A 15,029-nucleotide genomic window follows, 5' to 3' on the forward strand; every position below is an offset into this window, starting at 1 on the left:
CTTCTTTTAAATTATTCCTTGAACTTTTACTAAGTCCTGGTTGAATTAAATATTACTACAATCACAGTTTTAGAACTAGTGGTAAATATACATTGCACCTAAAGTGACCTTGTGTAGCATCTCAGTAACATTTCCCAATTATTCTTTTCATTCTAATCCAATGTGACATTCCACATGAACCCTCCTAAACAACTGTCTCCACTGACTATGATGCAGTATGTTTGTCAGTAAGCTGGCAAGTTAGTTCAGTTCAGCTCTTCTTGCTTCACCATAAAACATGATATCACAATCCAATAATCAATTGATTAAATGAGCTATAATTAACCTCTGTAGTTTGTCTATGATAGTTTCCAACTTCAAAGATGTTTTTCCTATTTTCTTATTGTCCCCTCCTTCTCCATCCCTTCTGGCTCTACTGTCTGAAAGATCAGACATAAGTCGGATAAATGTCATTGAGCACACGACATATGTGATTATTGAGTTGGAAATCATTTGTTTTATTTTGAGTGGGGATAACAATTTTAGACCTACTGTCTAAAAATTTTTAAATATAAATTAACTATCAAATGGTCTTTTTTAAACATTGATGCCAATAGACATTGTTCGTTCTCCAGTATAGCTCTAATTGTTTCAGCTAACGTGTGACGTACAGTAGACAGTTATTGAGAGTAGCTTTATTTTCATCATAAAATGGTAGTGCAGCGGTCGAGTTGCTGCCTTACAGCAAATGCATTGTTCCGAGTGGGTATAGGATAGTGTTTATGTGCGGGGATCACTGGTCAGCACGGACCCGGTGGCGGAAAGGGCCTGTTTCTGTGCAGTATCTCTAAACTAAGCTAAACTAAACTAAACTAAAACTAAAAATATTACAAAAGTCCTTTCAAATATTATCATTTGGGAAAGAACGGTGTTGACCAGATCCATTCCACACCAGGAATACTCCCTCCCCTGCCCAGATACCATCAGTCATTTACACTTTGGAGAATTGTTGCCAACCCATTGCTCACACTGAATAGGGTTGCATTATTTGGTTTCCAATTTTATGATATCCTTAAAATTGGCATATCTGGATATTTATTTTCTTGCCTTATATTTCATCCTAGTTTTAATGTGGTTATACTCAATCCATTTTATTTTGTTGACTAAATCACACTTTGAGTATTTAATTAAATTTGATTAATTCTTATAAAAGATTAAAATTACTTCTTGAGATTGGCACATAATTACTACCTGATTATCTGTAAGGTTTAATTGAAGGTTTAATGGAACTTAGATTCAATGTTTGTCATTAAAAAACACATTAATTATGTCTAATATTCATATTTTACGGATCGTAAATGACTAGAGAATTATCTTTCCTGACCTGAAACCTAACCTTATAAACTTAAGCAGCAATGCTTGTTCTTGAATTTTTTCTAATATATAATCCTTTTCCACTTAGATATTTGGGAAGCTTTAAAAAAATTGAGAAAATGACAAATTATAACAGATAAGATTAACTCGGAAACCCCTGATGTTGACATGGTTATTTCCTACAATTATTATATCCATTGAAGAGAGGTCAAATGTGTTAATTCTGTTCATTGGTAGCCTGAACTTTGTGAAACTGGACCAATAATTCTGCTGTTCCTAATTTATAAAACGTTGGTTAAAATCTGTTTTATAATTTCAGCCCCATTTTTATTAGTAGCTATATAATTGAATGGGAAAAAATTTAAGGGTGTGAGTCCATTTTTTAAACCAATAATGAACCAACTGAATGAATACCTTGAAATTTAGCAGATAAGACAAGATAACATTCTTGCATTATTGGTGTTATAATTCCATTCATTTTAATGAGGAATCTAATAGAAATAAGAGGGAATAAAAGAGGCAAGAGGGAGTCAGCCAAAACAATTCTGTCAGAACTGTCAGGGCTTGCTGGAACGTATCATTTTAATATACTGTGCACCTTTAATAATTTTAAAATGTGACACAATGCAGCTTTGTGAGGCGACTGACTGAACTGTAAATTGAACTTCATTGTTTTTTGTGGAACTTCTCAGTTTTCTTTGCACTGACCATCTGAGGCTGAAGAGAACAAATTTGTTTTGAGATACAAAGATCATCAAATTCTAGTTGCAGCTTTGTTTCTTTTAAGAACAAGAGTTACCAAGAAATTTCTTTCAAGTGGTTTTTTGAAGATGACAACCCATAAATATTAGATGACCAAAAAACCATGGGATTCTAAAGTTTTCATGAGGAATTTGTAGATTAAGTTCCAGTTTTACTTTTGACTACAGAGCAACCAAAAACTCAGGGAATATGTATATACATTATGTTCCTTTCCTTGCTGGAGTTTTAATAATTGTTACATGAAGAAGTTATAGGTGTGATATTCTTGGGTTTTATTTGGGATAATTAGCCAAACAGCAGTGACCTGAGGAGGCCCAGTCAAGTTGAGGACTTTCATGGATTGGTAGATTACAACATGTTCAAGACCTCATCAGCTTTTCTATCTATGTCATTTGTATCAATGAGCACAATGACTTCAGGCTGCTTGTCCATCCCCTTGAGAATGGTAAGCAGCTGCTCAGAGACATACTGGACCCTGGCACCCTGGGGTCTCGTTTGTTGCTGCATAATTTCCTGTCTGTGCCCCCTAATTGATGAGTCTCCTGTCACTATGGGTCTGTCTGCCTTTTTCCTTCTCTAATGTGCCTCAGAGCCGGTCTGGCACTGCAGACCAGACCATTACTGCTGCTGCCCTCACCTGATCGGTCACTGCCCCCCAATAGAACCCAACACGGCATACCTGTTGTCAAGAGGAATGGCCACAGCGGACACCAGCACTCTGTGCTTAGTCACTTTTGTGCTAGTCACCAATCCACTTTCTGCACATAACATAGGCCTTGACAATTTCAATCTTAGCAAGGTCTGAGAGTACCATAAGAATAGTGAACTAAATTGTCTCAAACAGGTAAAGTTATTAAAAACTGCACTATTTGTATTTATATGCAGATAGTTCTTTTCTCAGGCTCAGGGCATCTTGGTGTGCAACAGAAGACAGATTGATGGCAAGCAGCACTGTGCATATTTACAACATTAACATGGTGAACATGATGCCAGCTGCCTGAATAGATTCTCACATCGTGCTGAAAGCGCACTACTATAAAGCTGTTGAGCTTTTGAGAATTAGCACAATGGCGTTTACAAGTTGGCTAGGTGTGAGAACATATGCTCATTGATTCAGAGCTCGCTTACATGATTGTCTTGCAGAGAACCAAACATCTGCTGCTGAGGAACTTCATTTTCAACTGTTTGATTTGGAAAAGTGGATGTTCATGTTGTGGTGAGAGGAATGTGTCTACTTGCCTTATGATTGATTTGTGCTTTGTTTAATATAAATTCCAATGAGCTCCTTATAGTTGCAATCTTTTTTGTGAGATTCCTGTCAGAGATTTTTAGTCTTTCTTGATTGATATACTCGGAGATTACTATTATCTGCAGACAATTTGTAGCCCCCCCCTCAACTCCATCCAAGGACCCAAACAGTCTTTCCAGGTGAGACAGAGGTTCACCTGCACCTCCTCCAACCTCATCTATTGCATCCGCTGCTCTAGATGTCAACTTCTTTACATCGGCGAAACCAAACGCAGGCTCGGCGATCACTTCGCTCAACACCTTCGCTCAGTCCGCCTTAACCAACCTGATCTCCCGGTGGCTGAGCACTTTAACTCCCCCTCCCACTCCCAGTCTGACCTTTCTGTCTTGGGCCTCCTCCAGTGCCATAGTGAGGCCCACCGGAAATTGGAGGAACAGCACCTCATATTTCGCCTGGGCAGCTTGCAGCCCAGCGGTATGAACATTGACTTCTCCAACTTTAGATAGTTCCTCTGTCTCTCTCTTCCCCTCCCCCTTCCCAGATCTCCCACTGTCTTCCTGTCTCCACCTATATCCTTCCTTTGTCCCGCCCCCCTGACATCAGTCTGAAGAAGGGTCTCGACCCGAAACGTCACCCATTCCTTCTCTCCTGAGATGCTGCCTGACCTGCTGAGTTACTCCAGCATTTTGTGAATATGTAGCTTATAGATTGTTTTGGGGCCTGGAATGTGCTTTGGGTTTCTGTAAAAGTTCGTCAATCAGTGGGAAGACAAGTGAGGATATTCCACTATGAGTCACTTTAGTTAATATTAACTTATTAATAAGCTTCACCTATCCTGATCAAAAGACCGGGGAGGACAGAATTTGGTGACTTTCAAAAGCAACAAACCGTTCTTACTATAGATCAACAGTCTGAATGTCTCTGTTGGGTTTGGGCCTCATTTTCCAGTGAGGTATATATTTTTATTTTATGAAATTTAGGAAATCAATAGACCAAATGGACCCATTGGGCCCAAACCTCTCCTGCATTGGTGCAACACCCTCTCCTCTCCCCTCCCCTACCCCCCTTATCCCCCCTCCTCCCCTCCCCTCCTCCCTCCCCTCCCTCCCCCCTCCTCCCCCCCTGCTCTCCCCCTCCCCTCCGCCCACCCCTGCTCCCCTCCCCTTCCCCCTCCCCTCCCCCTCCCTCCCCTCCCCTCAATTCCCCCTTCACTCCATCCCCCTCAACCCCCTTATACTCCCCCCTCCCTCCCTCCCTCCCTCCACCCTCCCTAGGAGATAGATTTAAATTTTAAAATGTGAATAACTTAAAAAATATAACACCAATTTCAATGAAACATCTTCCATTAGCACCAAAGGGACGACAGTGAGTAAGGTGGGTTTAAAATTGATGGGCTATCGTGTACCGTTTTGGCTGTAGTCCAGGAACAAACAAACAAACAATGAGAGTTTTCATTTATAGATGCAGAACTGTCAATGTCAAGGAAATAACAATTTAATTTATGATCAAAAGGGCTAACCCATCTTTTTATTTGCAGTCTATTTATATATGAAGTGCCTTTGAGCTTTCAGTTGAGATACATCAAGTTAAAATTTGCAGCTAAAATGAGCTGAGAACTGTCAGGCATTTCATAATTGTGTTTTTTACTGAACACATTCAGAATGACAAAGCGGATGCTAAGTTCCACCGGGTTAAACCTGTGTAATTACTATTCCTTTACAATTTTAGATTCCAGCTTTTTTTCTTTTTGTATGTGTTTTTTCTGTACTTTGCCTGACATCAACTGTTCCAGGTCTGTCCACCCCAAGAGAAGAAGGACAACATCTGAACAATTCATTTATTTTTAGATACAGCTGTCAGGTGGAGAATTGAAAATGTCACCTAAACAGCTCAGGCTGCATGAAAGGAAACTACTATTTCTAATGTGCACAATGTAATGTGCAAATTGACAAGAATTGTTTTTATTTAGAAGAAAGGTCGGCCACCATTTAACGGGTCAAATTCAATCATATTTAAGTATAAGTTTATTCAAGTATAAATCCCACCAGAATACATGGGAAATGTTAATTCTGTCCACCGAATTATCTATTTATTTTTAAATTATATTATTTGGATTATTTATTGGTGAATAAATTGATGTACAAACACATTTTATTCCAAAATGGTCTGTACAAAAGGAAATTACCTGGTCAGACCTGCACTTGACTCCAGATCCATCAAGATGATGATAAGCAATTAGGCACAGAAAATAAAATTGGTACTTGTTAGTAATGACCAGATCCTGTGAATTAATTAATTTAAAAAAGAAAGTCTCTGCTGATGGTTCCTACCCCACTTTATCCATATATTTGGAACAGCTTTCTATTTATGGCTGCCAGCTTTGTTCAACCCCCTTGAGGTTAACTGCCCCACATAACAACATGTTCATAGAACCATAGAACATTTACAATCCAGACAACATTCAATCCAACAAGTCTGCACCAGTGGGAAAAAGAGCAACTCAGCTTAATCCCACATTCCATCGCTTGTTCAAGATAATTCAGTAAGATTCCGAACACTCCTGAAACATTGCAGTAAGATCACTGCTTCTCACAGTAAGCTTATAATCTCCCAGTCAATACTGGGGAAAACTGCCCCTGAATTACATGCCTTGATGATGTCACCGGCTGTCTGGGAAGCATTGTTCACATTATTCGGCCTTGGAGAGTGCGATCTATCTTTAGTCCAGCCAAAGCAAAATGTTTTGAAGCTGTTAACAGCAGGAGTGCATTTTTGTGTCATTAGAAATTGCACAGCATTTAGGGGCAAACTTTGGAAAATCCAGGCAGCTCGGGAGATATTATTAAGGAATTTGATAGAGGCACTAGTGAAAGCGTTGATTTTGCTGCTAAACACGAACATGGAGACAAGCTGGAATGTTCAGATTTATAATGTGATTTTCTGGCTAGCAGAAAATAATTTGGTTAATATTTCATCTTTTCAATCCTGATGTCCTCAAGGAACACATTTAATATGTCCTTAGAGATTCAGTAAAAGGATTTTGGAAAAGCCATTAAGAAAAGGCATTATTCTTATTTGGAAGGGATTAGCAGTTGTACGTTGAGCATGGTTTAGTCAATTCCTCAGTTCTTTTGTTTACGAGTAATTCTTTGCAAGTAAATTCAACATAGGCACATTTTCTACATTAAGGAGAAGAGGGTAGAGAACCAATGGAGTCTCAAGGATGAATTATGGTAAAGAAGACAGTTTTCAAGTCACATGTTTCACTCCCGAAGGAATATGGATTGGCTTATGGAAATGATTTTTGTTGATGTTGTTCAGAGAGATCCCGTATTGCAATAATCAGAATTACACACTATGAAATTTGTAATTGTATAGACATTTAGGAGCAACACTATCATTTGAACTCACTTCAAACTGTTGACAGCATATTTTCTTGAAAGTATAATGAGCATTGTGGTGGTCACAGTGGTGTAACCCTAAATATTTTGTTTCTTGCAAGGTTGGTTTTTTCACCCAGAGAGTTGTGAATTTGTGGAATTCTCTGCCACAGAAGGCAGTGGAGGTCAATTCACTGGATGAATTTAAGAGAGAGTTAGATAGAGCTCTAGGGGCTAGTGGAATCAAGGGATATATGGGGAAGGCGGGCACAGGTTACTGATTGTAAATGATCAACCATGATCACAATGAATGACGGTGCTGGCTCGAAGAGCCAAATGACCCCCTCCTGCACCTATTTTCTTTGTTTCTATGTTTCTATGTTAATTCAGCAATGTCAGAAGTAGTATTCTTCAGAGAGTTTTGGCGATCTCCTGCCATTAACATGGTGTGATATTGGCACATTCCTTGCAAAACTCTGCAAGATTTGGAATGTACTGAGGATTTAGTTGTATAGGACAGAACATCCTGTCGACCCTTCTGCGGTTAACAGCACCAACCTTACAAAATAAATAGTATCAAAAGAGTGGAGGCAGAAGAATCTGCCTGAGTCTAACTGTGCTGCCCTCACCATTGGTTTTATCTCGGAGAATGGACTCAAAACCATGAGTTTTGAACCATGGTGACACATTTTTTTTTAAATGACTAGCCACTTTTAAGAGTATAGCAGATGAACCCATGGTTAGTAGTGGAGATAGACACAAAATGCCGGAGTAACTCAGCAGGACAGGCAGCATCTCTGGAGAGAAGGATTGGGTGACGTTTCGGGTCAAGTCAAGTCAAGTCTATTTGTCACATACATATACAAGATGTACAGTGAAATGAAAGTGGCAACGCCTGCGGATTGTGCTAAACTACAAAACAGAATAGAAAAAAAAAGATTAACACAAAAAATAAATTAATACAGTAAATTAAATTAGTCCCTGGTGATATGAGAGTTAACAGTCCTGATGGCCTGTGGGAAGACACTCCGTCTCATCCTCTCTGTTTTCACAGCGTGACAGTGGAAGCATTTGCCTGACCATAGCAGCTGGAACAGTCCGTTGCTGGGGTGGCAGGGGTTCCCCATAATGTTGCTGGCTCTGGATCTGCACCTCTTGATGTATAGGTCCTGCTGGGGGGCGAGTGTAGTTCCCATGGTGCGTTCAGCTCAATGCACCACTCTCTGCAGAGCCTTCCTGTCCTGGGCAGAGCTGTTCCCAAACCAGATTGTGACGTTCCCGGACAAGATGCTTTCTACAGCCCCAGAGTAGAAGCACTGAAGGATCCTCAGAGAGACTCTGAATTTCCTCAGCTGTCTGAGGTGGTAAAGGCACTGCCTTGCCTTATTCACCAGTACGGCAATGTGTGTTGTCCATGTCAGATCCTCTGTTATGTGGACTCCCAGGTATTTAAAGCTGCTCACCCTATCCACAGTAATCCCATTTAACTCCAGTGGCGTGTACGTCCTCGGATGTTGAGCCCTTCTAAAGTCTACAATCAGCTCCTTAGTTTTTGTGACATTCAAGAGGAGGCTGCTATCCTGACACCAGAGTGCCAGATCAGCCACCTCCTCCCGGTAGGCCTTCTCATCGTTATCAGAGATCAGGCCCTTCTTCAGACTTAGCAGTGGAAAGATGAATAAGAAACACTTTTCCCGCATGGCAGGCAGGTGTCCAAGTAGTCTCTCGTATCTATCGTGTTCCATTGGACCAGACATCTACAACACAGTTGGCAAAAGTGGTCCAGGGAATTTGTGACATCGTAAGATACTTGATTCCACATGGAAAGCACAGAAATTCTAAATACTCGTGTTTTTTTAATGCATCAATAATAACTATTAATCAAATTTGTGACTGGCTTAAAATTGTAACTGGAAAAGGTGGAATTAAGTTGGATTGGCTAGACATGAGCAAGCCTCTATTCAATGCCTTTATATCCTATTTTCTACAATTTGAAAATTAGATCAGTATTCAAAATGTGGTCTGGCCAAGTTTGAAACTGTAAGCTAATTACCATTTCAGGTCTCTACCTAATAAAACACATAATAAAACACCTAATATCCAAATAACATATAACCACATGGGCTTTCACTGGATGCTCTGGTTTCTTCCCAAACCTCAAAGATGAGATGGTTGGTTAATTGGCTGCTGTAAAGTACACCAAATCTAATGGGTGGAAAAAGCTATTGGGATTATAGGAGAGAAATAAATAAATATAAGGAGAGATGGAATGGAAACTAATGTTTCTCCTCTGAGGTTGGACCTAATTAGTTGAATGTCCTCATTCTATCTTGTATCTTCTTAAGTAAATAATTACTTTAATTTGTTTTTTTGTTGTGAAGAGAAAGGTCCCAGGGAGTAGTTGATTGAGTCCAATGTGAATTATATAATATGGGCTTTAAAAACATTTGCAATGTAATATTTTTTGGAAAATAAAAAAAAGAGATACCAGAACATCATAAATCCCAGCAACCTAAAAGCAAGTAACAAAATAAATGCAGGAATCAAGGATTCGGATCAATGAATAAAGAAAGTACATCCTGAAGAGCACGGATAACTACTTATTAAAGCAAATTACAAAATACAGAAAAACTATCAATAAAGTAACAATACAAAATAACAGTATATTCAAGTCTCTTTTCTGCACTGGTTGACACTGGCACACACCACAGGTTCTCCCTCTCCCTCTCCCTCTCCCTCTCCCTCTCCCTCTCCCTCTCCCTCTCCCTCTCCCTCTCCCTCTCCCTCTCCCTCTCCCTCTCCCTCAGCTAGGGGCTGTGGCAGGCTAGGGGCTGTGGCAGGCATGGGGCTGTGGCAGACTAGGGGCTGTGGCAGGCTTGGGGCTGTGGCAAGCTAGGGGCTTGTTATTTAGGGCCTCGTTCAAAATAAGCTTTCTTTCGAGTAAGGGTTGTAACAGGGATGTCAAATGGGGTACCTGACGCCTCCAGTAGCCGAGTAGTTTAACATCAGATGGTAGATTAACATCTGGCCAGATCTCTGGCCACTCTACCGTGACACAGTGTGGACTGTGCACGTACTCCTGTGGTAAAAGATAAAAGATGCACTGCCTCCCTTCCCAAGTGAAGGCAAACTGGTCTTGTGATTCTTCAGGAATGGGAATTGAGAAAAAGGTCAATTACAACATATCACGAGAGTCCCAGATGAAAGGCTCTTGAATAATGTCACAACAGACCATTGAAGGAGAAAGTCACAATTTAGGACTGAAAATCAAAAATAAACCCAGAAAATGTTGAACATACTCAGCAAGTGAGCTGGCATCTCTAAGGAAAGAAACAATGTAATATGTTTTATAAACAAACCATTAAAAGTGAAGTGAGAAAACAAGTATATTTTACATTGCAAGGTTTGATTAGAGGTTGAGGAAAGGAGTGGAGGAAGAAAAGGCTGTATCTTTATAGAGTGAAGACCAAGGTTGCCCAGGTGATAATGATTGCAGAACTGCTAAGTAAATACGTTAGTAATACGTGAGAAACTAAAGAAAACACTAAAGATGTGCTGGACCTGAACTTGTAGGAAATACCCAGCAGATCAGGCAACATCAGTGGAGAAAAAAAAGCTGAGTTAGGGTAAGTGATTTCACATTACAAAATGTCAGTTCTGACAAAAACAGGAGTAACTGGTGATTACAAAATGATTGAAATCAATACTGATAACTGAAGGGTGCAACAAGTCTAAAAAAAAGACGTTGCTGTGTTAACATTGGAGCAATGAAGCTAGCTGTAGACTGAAAGAACAGAATTAAAGTGACAGAAGCCATGACACTCATGGCCACTCCAGCCGACTTAACGGTGGTATCAGTTTCTCAGTGTAGAGGAGGTCACAATACGGATACTGAAAGCAGTACACTAGAGTCATAGAGTGGTACAGTGTGGAAACAGGTCCTTTGGCCCAACTTGCCCACACCGGCCAACATGTCCTATCTACACTAGTCCTACCCGCCCGCGTTTTGTCCATATCCCTCCTATCCATGTACATGTCTGTTTCTAAAACGTTGGGATAGTCCCAGCCTCAACTACCTCCTCTGGCAGCTTGTTCCATACACCCACCACCCTTAGTGTGAAAAACCTCCTCCGATTCCCATTAAAACTTTTCCCTTTCAGCTTAAACCGATGTCCTCTGGTCCACGATTCACCAACTCTGGGCAAGAGACTCCGCGCATCTAGATTGAAAGTGAATGACTACTACACCTGGATGGACTCTTATAGTCTAATAGATGGTTGGAAAAAGAAAGGTAAAAGGTCAGGAATTGCTGAATCCCATAGTTTTATAACAAAGTGTAATGTGAAGGGGAGTGACAGTGGAGATGGAAAACGAATCCATGGATCCATAAAGCAAATAGTTGCACAGGAATGCTGAAAGTGAGTGGAGTGAGTTTAGGTGGACACTCATTGAAGGTGGCAGAAATTGGAGATGATGTTCCTTTGAATATGGAAAAAGCAAAGGACAAGTTGAAACTTCCACCTTGTTCTGGCTGTGAGGAGAGGGGTGATCATAAACGTAGAAATAAAGGAAATGGGTGAGAACTCTGACTGCTATTGCTGAGGCATAGCCACAGTTCTGGTGAAAGGAAAAATCTCAGAAACACAGATGTGGGAAGTATCATCTTCAGGGTAGAGAAAGATAATTGAGAAGAGATTGAATTCCATTGAAGAAGCAGGGTGCAAGAAGTATAATCAAGATCGCTGTGGGAGACAGTGGATGTACAATGAATATTGGTCACAAGCCTATTGCCTGAGATCAAGAAGGAGGTCAAGCAAGAAAGGTTAAGAGCCAGGCAAGGACCATATGAGAGTGATAGCTGGATGGCAATTAGCAGCAAAAGTAATGATGTGAATGCAGGAAGTAGCACAAATCAAGTAATCTCCAACACACTGGGAATAGACCAGTGGGAGGGAAGGAGATTGGAAGATTGAATAAAATGAAGCATTTATTTGGAAGAAGTCCTTTGTAACATTATAAATTATGTATAATGCCTAATAACCTGCATCCAGGGACACATGAAGGGTGGAGAAGCCATGCAAGGCATTGACCCCATCAATAATAATGAACCACATTGTGGCTTTAAATGGTTGTATATAAGAGCGTATAAGGCTTATATTCACAGGAATTTAGAAGGATGAAAGGGGATCATATAGAAACATAAAATTCTTAACGGATTGGGCAGGCTACATGCGGGAAAAATGTTCCCCATGTTGGGGGAGTCCGGAACCAGGGGTCAGTTTAAGATAAGGGGTAGGTCATTTAGGACTGAGATGAAGAAAAACGTTTTCACCCAGAAAGTTGTGAATCTGTGGAATTCTCTGCCACAGAAGGCAGTGGAGGCCAATTCACTGGATGTATTCAAGAGACAGTTTGATATAGTTCTTAGGGCTAATGGAATCAAGGGATATGGGGAGAAAGCATGAACGGGGTACTGATTCTGGATGATCAGCCGTGATCATTTTGAATGGCGATACTAGCTCGAGGGCCAAATCGCCTACTCCTGCACCTATTTTCTATGTTTATATGTATATAAATTGTGTGCTTAAGTGAGAGAAGGGTGGAGATTGACAGTCCATTTGGTTCTTCATTTCCCTTTCTTGTCCTTTTTATCACCATCTCAGATTGGTCAACAAATATCCACTACAAGCCCATCAATCAAAGATGGCAAAAAATAGTTCTGACATAATGTTTTAAAGTTTGAAATTGTTACAATATTCATTCTATAAAGCAATCTTTCATTTTAAAACTACATCAACAAATACATATTTAAAAAATCAGAAACACATTTGGAAATAGAATTCAACATGACAGAAACAACATAAAACTGCTGGTAGAACATTAATATAAATAGAAAATATTGTATAAACAGTAGAAGCACGAATTGCGGATGCTGTTTACCAAGGGAAGGAACAAAGTGCTGGAGTAACTCAGCTGGTCAGTCAGCAGACCTGGAAAACATGGAGTGATGATGTTTCGGGTTGGGACCCTTCTTCAGACTGATTGCAGGGGTGGGGGAAAGAAAGCTAGAAGAGTAGAGAAAGGTAGAAAACCTATTGTATTCTGGATATTGTATACTATTTCCATGCTGTACCTTAAAACTAAACTAAACTGGAAATACTCAGAAGGTCAGTTTGTATGCATAGATAGATGTGACTTGATCTGCTGAATATTTCCAGCACGGTAGCGCAGCGGTAGAGTTGCTGCTTTACAGCGAATGCAGCGCCGGAGACTCAGGTTCGATCCTGACTACGGGTGCTGCACTGTAAGGAGTTTGTACGTTCTCCCCGTGACCTGCGTGGGTTTTCTCCGAGATCTTCGGTTTCCTCCCACACTCCAAAGACGTACAGGTATGTAGGTTAATTGGCTGGGTAAATGTAAAAATTGTCCCTAGTGGGTGTAGGATAGTGTTAGTGTACGGGGATCGCTGGGCGGCACGGACTTGGAGGGCCGAAAAGGCCTGTTTCCGGCTGTATATATATGATGATATGATATGATGATGATATGATGAGATGCTGGAAATCTAGAATTTAAATGTTCAATTACTGGCAGAACATCAGTTGGACGGTACATTTTACATCCTGCCCACCCTTCCTTTAAAGAAGAATTAGGCATTGTGTATAATGGCTAAACAATGCTTCAATGTCCATTTTGTACCTTCCTTCAGAGATGAGAATTACACCTGATGATCGTACGTTGATATACCACATTGGGCTTCACACTGTTAAAATCAGTGTTAGCACCATCCTTGAGTTCTTATACTATTGACGTGAAAGTACATGTGAATATGAGAATTTAGCAACAGCAGTGACATTTTATATTTTGAAGATGTTGCTGGTATCAGGATTTTATCAAAACAAAATATTCCACAGAATCCCTTTTCAAGGAGATAGTGACAAAAGATACATTCTGCAGGATCATATGGCTGAGCACATAGGAATATAAACCTGACTGGCTTTGCAGAGCAACGTTAAACACACACATTACTTGCATACATGTGTCTGAGTTAACAATTTGCTTATTGAAATTTGCCTCTGCTTGCTCTCTCCAACTTTCCACACACTTCTGAATGTCAGCTGTTTGGAACAAAATGTATAAAAATGCAAATTTCCTTGAATAACTGCTCAATTTTACCCCCATGACATTTTATTTAAATCAACAAAGTTTATGTCTGTTCAGAGACTATGCTGAACTGCATTTTGCATGTCTCAAATTGTGCCTCTTAGATACGCTCATTTTTTCAGGAGTATTTTTCCTGGTGTTGGTTTGAAAGTGAGCTATTGAGTCCAGTCTATTGAAGTGAGTATAAAGAGGTAATGCCAAAGCCAAAATTGCCAGAAGCCATTGAAAGAGATAGGCTGAGTTTGCTGAGTCTCAACAGAGGAATGAGGGGGATTATATTGGATCAAAAGTAGGCAAGAATATAGGAAGGGAAAAAGGAATGGATTGCTTAGGAATTCAAGATCAATGTGAGAAGACAAGAGATGCCTTTAGATGAAGGTAAAGAAGTAAGGATCAATGTTAGTAATAGAAAGGAACTACACATGCTGGTTTATACAGTATCAAAGACAGACACAAAAAGTTTCATGTGGCTCATTTTGCCAAAGGAGGAGGTCCAGGACAGAAAGGTGAGGATGAATAGATCAATTTTAACTCCGTCTAGACCCAAACAGTGTTCGGTTTAAGTTTAGGATTAGGTTGTTATTGTCACTAATGCTAAGGTACAGTGTAAAGCTTTGTTTTGCATACTATCCGATCAAGTCAGATAATACTATACATAAATACAATCAAGTCAAACTCAATTATAATAGGTAGAGCAAAGATACAGAGTGCAGAATATAGTTCTCAACATTGTAGCATTCCAGTTCCAGAGACAAAGACCATTGTATGCAATGAAGTCGAGGAGAATCAGACAGTACCCTAGCTCATGGAAGGAGTGTTTAGAAGTTCGATAACAGAGGGGAAGAAGCTATTTTTGAGTCTGATGGTGCATGTTTTCAAGCTTCTGTATCTTCTGCCTGACAAGACCAGGTAGTAGAAGGCATCACCAGCGTGGGAAAGGTCTTAGATTATGATGGTTGCTTTCCTGAGGCAGTATGAAATGTAGAAGGGATCAATGGTGGGGAGTCTGGTTTGTGCAATGGATGACTACATCCACAACTCTGTGAATGTTTGCGATTTTTGGGCAGCTTCAAGCTGTGATGCAGTTTGACAGTATGCTTTCTATGGTGCTTCTATAGATGTTT

At 40.1% G+C, this 15,029-nt stretch overlaps 1 protein-coding gene across 10 annotated transcripts in view; it reads left to right on the top strand.

Moving 5' to 3' along the window:
* The window catches only part of kcnip4a (potassium voltage-gated channel interacting protein 4a), a 742,411-nt gene that overhangs the window by 566,401 nt on the left and 160,981 nt on the right, over positions 1 to 15,029 (top strand). Inside the window, exon 1 of one of the 10 annotated variants that reach the window (XM_078400719.1) lies at positions 11,012 to 11,035. The exons of the other annotated variants lie outside the window; for them this stretch is intronic. The gene's annotated coding sequence lies outside the window, so the exon portion shown is untranslated. Of the gene's footprint in view, positions 1 to 11,011; positions 11,036 to 15,029 lie in introns of those variants that run through there. 10 annotated transcript variants of the gene reach the window in all.

Source organism: Rhinoraja longicauda, chromosome 1 (genome assembly GCF_053455715.1).
Source record: "Rhinoraja longicauda isolate Sanriku21f chromosome 1, sRhiLon1.1, whole genome shotgun sequence".
Classification (NCBI taxonomy): Eukaryota; Metazoa; Chordata; class Chondrichthyes; order Rajiformes; family Arhynchobatidae; genus Rhinoraja; species Rhinoraja longicauda.